The following is a 14,137-nucleotide window of genomic DNA, read 5'->3' as shown; positions in this document are numbered from 1 at the left end:
ATAACTTCCTCACTATTGTCAACATCTACGCTCCTAATGACTCCAAGGGTAGGAAGATGTTATGGTATTACCTCTCACAATTACAAATAGAAGGGGAGTTTTGTTTGATGGGGGATTTTAATATGGTTTGTTCCAAACAAGATAGACAGGGGCCCTCCAACATTCTTGCTGGGGGGGAGCATAAGAAGTGCTCTTCCTTGGAAGAAAAATGGGCTCTGGTGGATGCCTAGTAGACTGGCCCTTGGAAGGATGATTTGGGGTTCACTTACCACTGTCTCCAAGCCACCCAATCGGCCTCCAAACTAGACATACTCTATTTTTCCCATAGTGGCGATTGGGTGCCCTCTTCTTTACTCATGCAAGCTCTCTAATCATTTTCTTTTGCTTGGAACCTTGATATTTTCTTCAAAAGAATCACTTTGTCGCAAGGTGCCAAGAAACTTCTTATCACCTACCCTAGTTTGTTTAAAATTTCTCACTTCAAGGCTCTGGTGTCTCGCGCTATGGAAGAGCTATACCAGGACAAGTCAAGGAAAGGACTGACACATGAAAGAGATTTAGTAAAAAAATACAACCAGAAATCAAGAGAGTGGGTGTAGTGCTGAAAAGGAGTAATAAGCACACAATATCAATCTGCAAATCTACGTTTGAAGAGCTAGGCCAGAAGAAAATGCAAGGAAAGGCCTTGAACCAGGAGCACACTAAATGGCTAAAGCTCAAGTAGACCCTGCATGAAAGGGATATGAAGGCGAAGAATCTCCTCGGACTTCAAGCAAAGGAAAGTCACACCAAAATTGAGGATGTCCACAAAAACACCCTACTCAGAGAGATCAAGGTAAGAAAATGTCAGACTACCATCTCCTCCTTGATCGACCAACAAGAAGGCCAGATCAACAACCCTGATTAGATAGGCAAAGTCATGATAGGTCACCTCAACCTAATCATCAAAAAGGAGGACTCCCCCTCTCCCATAATCAAAGAAGCCAGAGTGAAGATTTTCTCGGCCATCCCAACTTTAGTAGATCCTGAATGAGTGAACTTTATGAAAAAGTCATTTACCCTAAATAAATTGGGTAAAGAGGTGTTGCTAGGGTGGGATGGATCACGATTGAGTTTTGTCAAGAATTCTAGGACATTCTAGGCCTGTCTTTCTTGCTTTTGGTTAACAGAGCCTTTACAAAAGGTTCGCTTGAATCAGGGGTGACGAAAGAATTGATTAAACTCATCCCCAAGCAACTTGCTTGATCTCAACTCAAATATTGGAGACCAATTACAATGATGATTGTGGTCTACAAGGTGCTGGCTAAACTCATTGCTGAAAGAATGTCCCTAATGTTGACTGATGCTATCTCTCCTCATCAGTATGGGTTTATTAAAGGAAGATCAATTAACGACAACATCATATCAGCCATGATTTGTATGGAATATGCTAGTTTCAAGAAACAAGAATGCATCCTGCTTCACTTGGACCTTGACAAGGCATATGGTAGGATAACCTGGTCCTTTTGTGCAAGAAGAACTACAAAATTTAGGGTTTGGTCCACGAATTTGTCAAGTTGTTAGTACTCTTGGAGAAGGAAGCTTGTTAGAATTGCTATTCAACTCTAGAATAGTTGACTATTTTGAAGATATCTATTTGTCAAGGTTGCCCCTTAGCTCCTCTTTGGTTTTTCTCATGCACCCACCCTCTTATTGATATGTTGGAAGAATCGGCAGCAAGAAGTCAGATTCAAGGGTTGCAAGTCCTGGATGACAAACAATTGATTGTGAAAATGTTTGCAGACGACTCGCTACTCTTCCTCCAAGTGGATGAAAACAATGTTAGGCAAGCATTGGAGATTTTCCAGGTGTTTTCCATAGCATCTAGGTCTCAATGCAACATAGAGAAATCAAGGCTGATTTCTTTAATGGAAGGTGACAACTTTGATGCTGTAGGTTGGACAGGAGAGGTTGTGAAGCGAGGCATCATCTTCTGCCACCTTGGGGTGCCCGTAGGGGTAGGAGTTACTCACAAGACTGCCTTTGACTGGGTTCATGAGAAAATAAAAAGAAAATGAAGCGTTGGGAATCCATCCTGATCCCCTTCCACTGCAGAGCTACGATAATTAATACCTTCTTCATCCCATATATACCCTTCACATCATCGCTCCTGCAATTATCCCAGAATAATTGGAATTCCTTTTGAAACCAATAAAGGAATTCTTATGGAGAAATAAGCTGACTACTCGTAAACCCTTGCAATGAGGAAAATGGGCGGTGATTGCCAAACTGAAGGCTCATGGTGGACTGGGTATACCTTGTCATGCATGACCTAGTGTTATGTGCTAAGTTTTTTTTCATCCTCACCAACTCTGATGAAATTTGGGCTATCATGGCAAGGGAAATGGTAATGGAAGCCCGCATGAAATTGAAAGGTGGGATATGGTCCAATCTCAGCCTGCAAAACAGACTTCTTCCCCCTTCTGGCATAAGGCTCAAGTAGGTAGTTTTACTAGAAAGTTGATTGAAAAATGTTGTAAAGTAGCCGTGGCACTCAAGTGGAAAGAGGAGATTAGATACTAGAAAGGAACAACTAGGCACTGGTCTCCATGGGGTCCCATTGTGGAAGTTAAGTGCCTTGATAATCATTGGCTTGAAACTGCAAGGAACCTGAACAACAATGGCCTGAACACCTTGGATACTCTGTGGAATTATCAAAAAGGTGATTGTCATACCTTGGTGCATCTAAAAGTTTTCTATAACCTCTCACTCTAGGAGGAAGTCCTCGTCGCGAGGCTACTAGAAAAGGTATCAGTCATAACCCTTCCTCCATGCTCCACACTGCTTGATTAGAAAGCTTGGAAGTGGCCTAGAGAGCGAATTAGCTCGACCAAAACTAAGATTATCTACAAAAAGACATGCTTTGTGGAGGAGTGGATTATTCACCTCAACAAGATCTTGTACAAAAAGAGGGCTACAAGCAAATGGGGTCAAGTTCTTGGGAACATTTGGAGGGTCAAGTGTGAAGAAAGCGACAAAGTCTTTCTCAGGAGAGTTCTGTTTGGCATATTCGAGTGGAGAAGACAAAGCCAAAGATAGAGGTCTTTCTGATGGTTCATGTGTCACATGCAAACACCCAAACAAACCCTTTCGCACCTATTCTTGAGATGTCCAAAAATTAGAGTTTTCACGGGTGCGTTATGCAAAAGGGTGCACACACATCTGGGAATTCCCTTTTTTAGGCAGGAGCTTGCTATGGGCTCCAGGTTCATTGATGATTCGGATATTTTGACGGACATTTGCATAGTAAGTTCCACGATGTTAAGAATCATTTGGAAGTCCAAGAATGCACTACTGTTTCAAGGAAAGTGTGAGCCTCTGGACTCAAATGTATTTCTAGAAACAAGCTGGTGGCAAATACATTGTAGTAAGACCTGCAAGTTAAATTTGTAAGGTTTGATCACCCTCTGATGTATTCTTTCTTGGTTATCCATGTGCAAAGGATATGTTAGGGCTCTTTGTAATGTACTGAGCTTTAAGCAATTCAAGCTCTACTGAGCACCTTTTTTTTATAAAGGAATATTTAACGTGGTACCAAAAAACACCAAAATGAACTATGTGATGCCAAGTCTTTAATTTAAGACCTATTTAAGGCCTGATGCTCAAGGGGAAAACCAAATAGTGAATCTCTCTCTCTCTCTCTCTCTCTCTCTCTCTCTCTCTCTCTCTCTCTCTCTCTCTCTCTCTCTCTCTCTCTCTCTCTCTCTCTCTCTCTCTCTCTCTCTCTCTCTCTCTCTCTCTCTCTCTCTCTCTCTCTCTCAGCGGCTCTAATCTATAAGCAATGTTTGGGGAAAGTGTGCCTCAACTTAGCTAGCCTTGAGCCGGTTGAAAATTCCAAATAGCTGGTTCAAAAGAGGGAGAAAAGGAGCAAATCAACTTGGGAAATTCAAGAAAATAGAGTCGAGTTGCAAAAAATAATGCATATTTTCAAAAAAATTATCTTTGAATCTACCCTGAGGGAATTTTGTATGTTTGTGAAATTGATTTTTCCCAAAGACGTTGCAATCTCTATAGCCATATTCAAGCCAGACTGCCATACGCTCCTGACCTATCCGGGCTATCCCTCAAAAGAAAAACAGGGTGCATCCTCTTATCCCCCATACCCACCCTCACCTTTGACAGCAAGCCCACCACCGGCCCCCATGCCCAAGCCATCTCACCTTAGTGAAGGAGACGAGGCTACCCCCAAGCTTACACCATGCCAACTCCCTCTCAAAGAGTACCAAAACAGAGGCTCTTTCAAACACTCATGAGGTGTCTCCCCTTTCTACCATCCTTTCCCCCTCCCAACTGGCCTCAACAAGCTCCTTTGCCATGACTTCAACAATGCTAGAAGCTTCCCGGAGCCCATTTGCAATGCCGCCGACACCTTCATCACTCAATTGTTCTCCCCTGAAACTGAGCTCTTTCCCTATGTTGATCCTCAAGGGTAGCTAATTGGCAATTGTGCCCCGTGATAGTAACTCCTTTGACCCTCTACTCTGTTGTGGGAAAGCTCCCATCTGATCTCAAGGGTGCCTTCTTGTGCAATGAGCCCAATGCCACTCACCTACACCGTGGAAAATTCTGCCATGTTTTTTATAGCAATGGCAGGATACACTCTAAAGATTAAGTATGGAAAGGACACATATTGTGTGTGTTATGTCAAAACCTTGCTCCAGACCTATTACGATTCCCGTTGTTGCAAGCAATGGAAGATAGAATGAGAAGCATAGGGTAGCTTAGAGTGGGTTCAGATGGAGGCGGCAGGAAAAGATTCAATTTTCACACATTGTCGGGGTTTTTCTTACAAGAGGCAGAGGAAGAGTCACGAGCATCCAAAGAGATACAATAGAATTCTTGTGCCTTGACCATTCCAAAAAAGCAGCCAACTACAAGCCTTCATTAAGATGAATTGCAGCCCTGGCCACCACGGGAGAGGAACGCATGGCGCTTGCCACAATCAATGGGTAAGATGTGCTTGTGACCACTTGGAAGAGGCATATGGTGCAGGGCACAAGACATCCACTGGTACTATGAGGAGTACAAGCAAAAAGAAGAACTCAAGCATCGCTTTTGAGTTGTGAAAGGCTTTCTTGGAGCTCTAGTCTTATTCAAATTACTAGCCGGTCATATCAGATCATAATAAAATTTCCTTTGATTAGATCGTTCTCAAAGCGCGAAATCAACATCACACTAAAGTACTCTGCAATGCCAATGATAGAGTACCATTGGAACCTATGAAGAAGCCTAAATTCAAGGCCTCCAAAAATATATGTCTTGGTGAAAACAACCCATAGGCACCCTTGCCAACCACTTAAGACCGCTTTACACGTCGAAGTGTTGAAAAATTTCAGAAAAGTTGCACATGTTGTGGGGGATGGAGTGCAAGCAACAACCCCCCCAAGCTCCCTAAGCACTGGGCAGGACCTTGTACCTTGAGTGATTAGCATCTCCGACCCCTACAAGTGCATATCAAGACGAGACTCTTAGCTAGGCTCTTCCAAACAAGATGGTAAAACCCATGAATTCCTATGGTTGTAAGCTATGCGGATATTGTTGATGTTGATGGTGGAGCTATTACTATTGTACTACTAGTAATAGCAATGGAGAGAGAGAGAGAGAGAGAGAGAGAGAGAGAGAGAGAGAGAGAGAGAGAGAGAGAGAGAGAGACAGAGAGAGAGGGAGGGAGGGAGGGAGGGAGGAGACCAACTAGAATGGTTGTAACAAGAATCACTCGTAAGGTTCAAATGGAACCAAGTAGACCACACTCACTAGCTACAGGCGGACAATGAATGATGGTAGTTAAAAACAACAATGCATTTTAGCAATGATATTGGATTTAGAACAAGACAATGCATAACTCTCTCTCTCTCTCTCTCTCTCTCTCTCTCTCTCTCTCTCTGACGATGTTGCTGAAAGGAGTGACTGAAATGATGTTGTTGAAAGGAGTGACTACATAGACAAAGAGTGTGGTATGAGGGGATTATGGGTGGTGTACTAGCGAATGATCAATTCTACTTGTCCTTGCAAGAAGGAAGAACCATACTAATCATTTGATGAAATAAACTTATAATCTATAATAAACCATAGCAAGTGAACATCTCATACATGGTCTAGTAGCAGAAATGATCACTTATTTAATAGAGGACAAAATTAAATTTCTGTTTTTTATTACCAAAATGGCTAGTTGCCTCCAAACCCTTAGCTCTTTTGACAAGGTAAAAAGAAATGGGCAATTAGATTTGTGAGATTTGGTTGGTTCACAAGTTGGTTGCACGTACTATTTTGTTAACTACCAAGTGCATGACTCATTTGCTATTTGGTAGTCCCCCCTTGGAGGGTTCAACGTCATGAGGCATTTGATATTGCCCGATATCAATAGGTCACAAGCATATACAAACCCCTTGAGATCTACATCCATATCCCTCTAGCATGCATGAGAATTGATCACTCCACACGGCTTAGTAACCAAGCTTTCCTCTATCCATTTTTTTTCAAAAATCCCATCACTACTTGACATCTTCACTTTCAAGGAAATTTATATTGTGTCTTCTACACTTCCAAATGTCATGAAAGTTCTCAGCCTAGTATCTTATTTACATGGAAGTTATGTTCATTCATTAGTATCCCCTCAAGATTTTGCACTAGTGATGAACCCTAGCGCTTTGCATTCTTCCTTCAGCTTTGCACGCTCTGATGAGCCAGGGAGTGCTCTAGGTAGGTGTTGCAGGGGAGGGGGGAGGGTGGGGTTTTCTCGGGAAAGTTGGACATGGTATCTTAGCCGACGGGAGGGGCAGATCTGGACCACACACGGGTGGGGGTCTCCTCGGGCGGAGGGACTCAGCCACTCTTTGCCTCCCTCTGTGTTCGGCTTCATCACCCTCTTATTTATGGCCCAGGGGTTTGATGGCAACCCTTGCCTCTTTTGGGGGGAGAATCGGCACACTTGGCTGGTGTTGGTATGCAGTGTGCCCTGGTTCGTGGACAAGCTGTCTCATGTGGCAGTCACGAGGCTCCTTGGTGGCATCCATGTTCCTTGGTTTGGCGGTTGGATGTGATCTACAACTTTTTGGTGGCTTGTTGATGTTTGGTCTTGTGTAGCATGTTTTTCGGTTGGTGGTACTTTTGGCCCTGTCATCTTGGTGGCAGATGGTTTGTGCTAGCTCAGGTGGTTGTAGGCTCGGTGGTACTATTGGCATCGATGCATGTTCCATTGCGAGCTATGGTGGATCTGGGTTTTCGTGGCTCTCTAGTCATCTTCTCTGTGTTTGGTGCGGGAAGCCAAGGATCATGTAGGTGGCAGCTGCTTGTTCTCTGGTGGCAGCTTCTAACATCATTATCGGGTTTAGTTATTTGCTTATGGTTTGGGTGGCTTCCGTGTTAGCCGTAGTGGCATTATTCCTCTTTACTTGCGTCGTGTGGCTCCAATGTTAGCCGGAATAGTTTTTTGTGGGTGAGTGGCTCTCCATCTCAGCCAGTGTAACTATGTGGATGGATTGGTGGTGGTGTTGGATGCTCCTGCTTGGTTTGAGGGGAGCTTTGTATGGAAGCTTTTGGGTTTATTGATATAATATCACTCACAATTGTGAATTTTGCTATTTTAAAAAAAAAAGTATCCCCTCAAGATCCTCTCAATGTTGTGAATAAGAGAGATTCTTTTTATCTATGATAAATGTGGCACATGCCATTTAATGGTTTTAGTGGATTTATTACTTACCAATTTCTTTGTGAAGTGAAAGCAATGTTACGGTATGCTTTTCTTTTTTACTTTAGTTCATGAAAATTTAAAGGTCAGGACACATACTTTTGTCTTGAAGTTTTGAATTTTTCTTGTCTTGGAGACCTATAAATGTGCTCGCATGCCCCCCCCCCCCCCCCCCCCCCCCCCCCCAAACACACACACACACACACCAACCCCTCCAATCTCTCGGTGACCACATGAGTTGGACATGGCATTATGGTGGCCTTGTGACTTGATTATGTGATTGGAGGTTTGCATGTGGTATGATATGCATATTATATTGCTACTTGGAATCTAGTTTGGTTTTGAGGTTGATTTGCTAGGTTACTTTGACACTATGGTAGGCATGTTGTTTGGTATTCTTCAAAATATGATGTTCAATCAAAACTAACTAGAAATGGTGGTTTTTCTAAAGTTATATTTAAAGCTAATAAGAGATGTGCATGAGCTTTAGTGAATGAGGGCTCAAAAATATAGATATACTATATCTATATTGATGTATTATTTTGCATACCTAAATCAGGGTGAGTTTTCAACTTCCTACCTCGCAAGACTTATTATACATGTACACATCACTAGTAAAGGAGGGTAATAGAGATAGATAGATAGATAGATTGAGAGAGAGAGAGAGAGAGAGAGAGAGAGAGAGAGAGAGAGAGAGAGCGAGAGCGAGCCCCATTGAGCACAGAGATCAACCCTCTTGATTGTGTGTGTGTGCATTGAGAGAGAGAGAGAGAGAGAGAGAGAGAGAGAGAGAGTGAGTTTGAATTCTCTCTCTCTCTCTCTCTCAAGAAATGTGTATGTCTCTCTCTCTTAAGCAGTGTGTATGTAAGCTCGCAATGAAGGTCGCCATTTGTTGAGGATGAGGAACCATTGAGGGTGTGTGTGTTGTTTTCAACATGTAGAAAGAGTGTGAGGTTGAAGACGTAGCTATTAGGATGTATGGATACTTGCTATCCGCATATATGTGTGCAACATGTAGAGCTATCATGTCTGCAAGTTGATGTTTTGGGTGTGGTGAAGCATGCCCTCATTGAATAGTGGCTGGTATGGATTGTCAAAGAGCATCGACACAAACAAAGCTAATGTATGTTATCTCCACGTTCCGAGAACAGGTAGCCATGGCCAACAGGCCCATGAACAAGCAAAAGAAAAACTCATACGGAAACAATAGAAACAACCACATTGAAGAAGAGGGTAGTTTTAAGTGTATTGAGAGGGTAGCTAGAAGATTGTAGCTAGAAACCCGTTGAGGAAATGTATCAGTGTGTAGAGAACCATGCCTATGTTGCATCCGAGCTTACACTTTCTTATTCTTATAGACATACATGACCAAGTGTATCCATGGCTATTGGAGTCTACTCAAAGAATAGAAATTTAATAGAGAGTGACTCTCTCTCTCTCTCAAATCAAAATGGTAGTTTTTCAACCTTCCAGTGGTGCTCTCAAGGGCATACCTCGTGATTTTATCACTTGTTTTCTTTAGATGAGCTTCACCCATTGATTAAAAGAGTCATTTCTTGGTGGCATTTTAAGTTTTGACAAAAAAGGTCATTTATGTAGCTCATAAAGGAGGGTTTATAAATGAATATCTCTTATGTTTTACTAAAAACAAAAGGGTTCACATGCATCTTCACATGCTTAGATGCATGGTTAGAACTAAAAAAAGAAAATATCCTTGTAGGGTAAAGGTCCCAATTTAGAGACAGTAAAATTGGAAACGGAATTCCCAAGCATTTGGCACACCGTTTTGAGGCAGGAGGGGTGCAAACAACAGGTCTGCACATTGCATATCTTTAGCAAAAAGCCGCACCTCAAATGGCACAAGAACGACATCGCACCACACCATTTTTTACTTTCGTGTGTAACAAAAATGGGTACCACTCATGACATATCACAAGGGATATTTAGAGATGAAGCCGCCAACGAGGCTCAAACGTGGAATCAAACCAGTGGGAATTCATCCTAACTGAGATAACCAACCTATCGCATTGTTGGGATTAGGGTTGCAGGAAAACACACACAGCTTGGAGAAGACAAAGGAAGCTCAAGGCACACAACAAAGAGTATAATACTTAGTGTGCTATGGAAAGATAATTTAGCCCTAGAATGATGGGCGTATATACAATGCACGAGGGAAAAAACCTCATAGTGAGGGGAAAAATCCCCCGACGGTCCTACATGTGTTCACACACATCACTACCACATGTATATGGTAACAAATCCCCCCTGGGAGTGATGCGGTGAACGAGAGTTGGCACATAGACTATAGGGAAGTGCCATGCCCTGAGAACATGATCAGTCCACAAAGGGGAGTAAGCCCAAAAGCTTTGCAAAAGCTTCAAACTTCTCACGAGTCAATGCCTTTGTGAAAAGATCTGCAAGGTTGTCCTGTGTTGGCACATAAGCCAAGCTGATCTCTCTTGCTGAGAGCCTCTCCTTGGCATAGTGGTAATGCACCTCAATGTGCTTTGTGCGAGCATGAAAAAGTGGGTTCCTCACAACTGCCAATGCGCTCTGACTGTTAGTGCGGATAGTGTTGGCAGTGTCCTGTCCAACACCCAAATCAGCCATAAGGCCTCTAAGCCATACACACTCAAACGTAGCTGTGAAGACTGCCCTGTACTCAGCCTCACAATTGGAAGTGACCACAGTAGGTTGCTTCTTGCTCAACCATGATATGCATGAGTTTCCAAGCATGAAACAAAAACCACTTGTGGACACTAATGTGTCAAAACAACCAGCCCAATCTGAGTCCGAAAAAGCATGTAAGTCTGGAGGCAATGATCCCCCCTTGGGATAAAACAAGCCAAGATGTAAAGTTCCAACAAGTAGCAAAAAATCCTCTTGACAACCTATCATGCTTAGACCTTGGGCTATGCATGAATCTGCTAACATGTGAGACTGCAAACTGAATATCCAGCTTGGTGTTGCATACATAAATGAGGCAACCAATAGCAGTTTGGTAAAGAGTGACATCGACAGGATCATCATCATCATGAAGACTCAATTTCAAACCTGTTTCCATGGGCGTGGCAATAGGTTTGCAATCCTCAAGTCCAAACTTACATATCAATGTCTCTACGTAACTTTCCTGACATAAGGCAATACCATCATCACATTGCTTAAACTGTAGATGCAAGTAATGATGCAACATCCCCAAATCTTTCATCTCGAAAGTAGCATTCAAATCAGCCTTAAATTCAACAATATGTCTCTCATTTGGTCCATGATCAACAAATCATCTACATAGAGAACCACAATGAGAAGTACATCACCCTCACACTTTACATACAATGTGCTTTTTGTTGGACTGTTAAAAAAACCTTGTTTGACCAAATGAGTGTCAACTTTCTCATACAAAGCATGAGGAGATTGCTTCAACCCATACACACCTTTCTTACATGTGCACACTTTATCCTCTTGTATTTTCTTGACATAAATTGTGAGGTAGTAACAATGTCTGACTGATGTACATCCCAACCAAAATGAGCTGCCAATGCACATTAAAAACACACAGTAATCATACGAAAAGTGGGAGCAAAAGTCTCTTCATATTCTATGCCTTTTTATTGTGCATAACCTTTTGCAACAAGTGAAGCCTTATAGCGATCAATCTCACCATCCGGCTTGTGTTTCAACTTGTAAATCCACTTTGTACCAATGGCATTTCTTCTAGGAGGCAAATCTTATACAGTCCATGTGTAATTTTCTATAAGTGCATCATATTCAGATTGCAGGGTAGCCATCCAATTTTTTGAATTTTGTGCTATTTCAAAAGATAGAGGTTCCTCAACATCATGTAAGTTAGACACAACCAAAGCATAACAATCTGATGCATAAGATGCATGGAGAGAACCTGAAGGAGTATGACTAGATAAAGGTGCATCCTATCACGCATAGTATGCACAACCATTTTGACATACCTCTAGCCTACTCATTCTCAGTCGTTTCCTCATCAAGTACATCATGTACATCTACATCAGTAATAGGCTGATCCATAACATTTAAAAAAATCCCCATTGGTTGTACATTTGCCTCATTGGAGTTTACATTCGAACTTCCACCACTGAAAAGAGGCAACAAAGTGTCATAAATGTCCTGTGAGCTTACGTACATGACAGCAGGGCTGAAAAGAATCTTCCAAAAACACAACATCCCATGAAACCAAAATACACTTTGTTGCAAATGATACACCTTGTAACCTTTGCTTTCAGCATTATAACAAAAAAAAAAACATTCGACAGCCTTATCATCCATTTTTTTACGATGTGTGTGTGGCACCAAAGCATATGCCAAACGACCAAAAACACGCATGTGCTCAATAGAAGATTTCCTATCATGCCATGCTTTATATGGAGGCATAGATTGCAAATCTTTTGTATGACACATGTTTAGTACATAAGTGGCACACATAATGGCCTCAAGCCAAAACAAACGCGGAAAAGCTTGACTTTTGACCATACATCATTCCATTTCTGTAAGTGACCTGTTTTTTCTCTCAGCAACACCATTTTGCTGAGGCGTATAGGCACTATACATTGGTGTTTTATTCCACGACTAGCCAAAAATGCATTAAATTCATGAGACATATACTCCCACCCTCGATCTGAACGGAGGGTGCCCATAGTAAATTTTGAGACATTTTCAGCCATAGCCAAAAAAATTTGAAGCACATAAATACTTCAAACTTTGATTTAAGCCGATATATCCATGCATGCCTGGTATGAACATCAATGAAAGTCACCAAGTAAAGGTAATTTCCCAAGGACGGAGTTTGCATGGGCCCTCAAACATCACTATGCACAAGCTGTAACTTGTATGTGGCCCTAACTGAACCATCCTTTGGAAACTCCGAACGGTACATCTTACCAAAATATAGCCTTTATAAACATGTTTGAAAGGTGCTTTCATAGATGGAAAAGAAGCAACCATATCAAATTTCTACGAACGTAGAAATCTGGCAAAATTCAGATGTCCAAAACATGCATGCCAAAGTTTTGCATTTGAAATAGCCTTAGAATCCACAACTACATTTGCAAAATTCTGCCCACACTTGTCATATAAAGTGAGATTATATAGCCCACTACATAAAATGCTAGATGCAACAATTTCATCATCGAAACTGAGATCATGTATTGTACATCTGTCATCCACAAATTTGACTACAAGACCAAGTCTAGCAAGTGCAGATACAGATAAAAGATTCTTCTTGATCCAAGGTACATACAATGCATCAACATGTGTGAAAGAACTACCATTTGCAGCAGTAAGCACAATCTTTTCTAATCCCTTGATCGGATAAGAGGCATTGTTGGCACAAGTGACTGAACTCCCATTAAAAACATCCTCGAGAGAGGTAAACAAGTCATGATGAGAGGTAACGTGCTTTGTAGCTCCACTATCAAAGTACCACACTTGAGCATCTGTAGCAACTGACAAACATGCATCATGGACAGAAGGATCATAAGTGCACTCTGCAATAAAAGCCCATTCTGCATCAACATCAGCATCACAATCTCCTTTCAGAGAAGACTCAACAATAGCTACACTTGTAGTGGAACTAGCATTAGTAGTGGAACCCACCTCTTTCTTCTTAGCCTCTTTGGCCTTGAACTTAGGACACTGCTTGATCAAATGATCATTAGTTTTACAATAATGGCAACGCATCTTTCCCCTCTCTCTATTTATCTCTTTCTCTCTCTATATATGTGTATGTGTGTGTGTGTGTCTTCCTCTCTCCCCCTGGCCTCTCTCTCTCTCTCTCTCTCTCTCTCTCTCTATATATATATATATATATATATATATATATGTGTGTGTGTGTGTGTGTGTGTGTGTGTGTGTGTGTGTGTGTGTGTGTGTATGTATGTATGTATGTGTGTGTGTGTGTGGGGGGGGGGGTGTCTCTCTCTCTATATATAAAGATAGAGGGAGGGAGGGACAAAGAGAGTGATAGAGCGATCGCTTGATAGATAGATAGATAGATAGAGAGAGAGAGAGAGAGAGGGATTTAAAAAAAAATATCTCTCCGAAAAGCTCGCTCCAAAAACTAATTTTGGAGCAAAGCGAGCTTTTTTTTTTTGAATTGGTTAGTTGAGTAGTATCTTGGAAAAAGCTTCCTTGCAACCTCAACTCTTTGGAAGCCAATAGCCTTGAAATACTCAATGATGGCTTAATTTATATAAAAATGTAAAAATATGAATTACAAGAGTCAAGACAAAAAAAATGTAGAACCACTCTCTGATACGATGGAAAATTTACAAAATGGTGCCATATGATTGGCACTTGGTCACATTTGTTAGCTAGGAGGCGAACATCCAAAAATTGGCACTGATTTTGATGAGACCTTTTCTGCCACTTTTTGGATAACACTAG

At 41.7% G+C, this 14,137-nt stretch overlaps 1 pseudogene; it reads left to right on the top strand.

Moving 5' to 3' along the window:
- The first annotated feature begins 1,697 nt into the window (after positions 1-1,697).
- Positions 1,698-4,651, top strand: LOC147436089 (uncharacterized; annotated as a pseudogene).
- Positions 4,652-14,137: the final 9,486 nt, after the last annotated feature.

The sequence above is a fragment of the Adiantum capillus-veneris genome, chromosome 18 (genome assembly GCF_014529385.1).
Source record: "Adiantum capillus-veneris isolate H3 chromosome 18, ASM1452938v2, whole genome shotgun sequence".
NCBI classification, from domain to species: domain Eukaryota; kingdom Viridiplantae; phylum Streptophyta; class Polypodiopsida; order Polypodiales; family Pteridaceae; genus Adiantum; species Adiantum capillus-veneris.
This window is presented reverse-complemented; position numbering and strand designations above follow the sequence as displayed.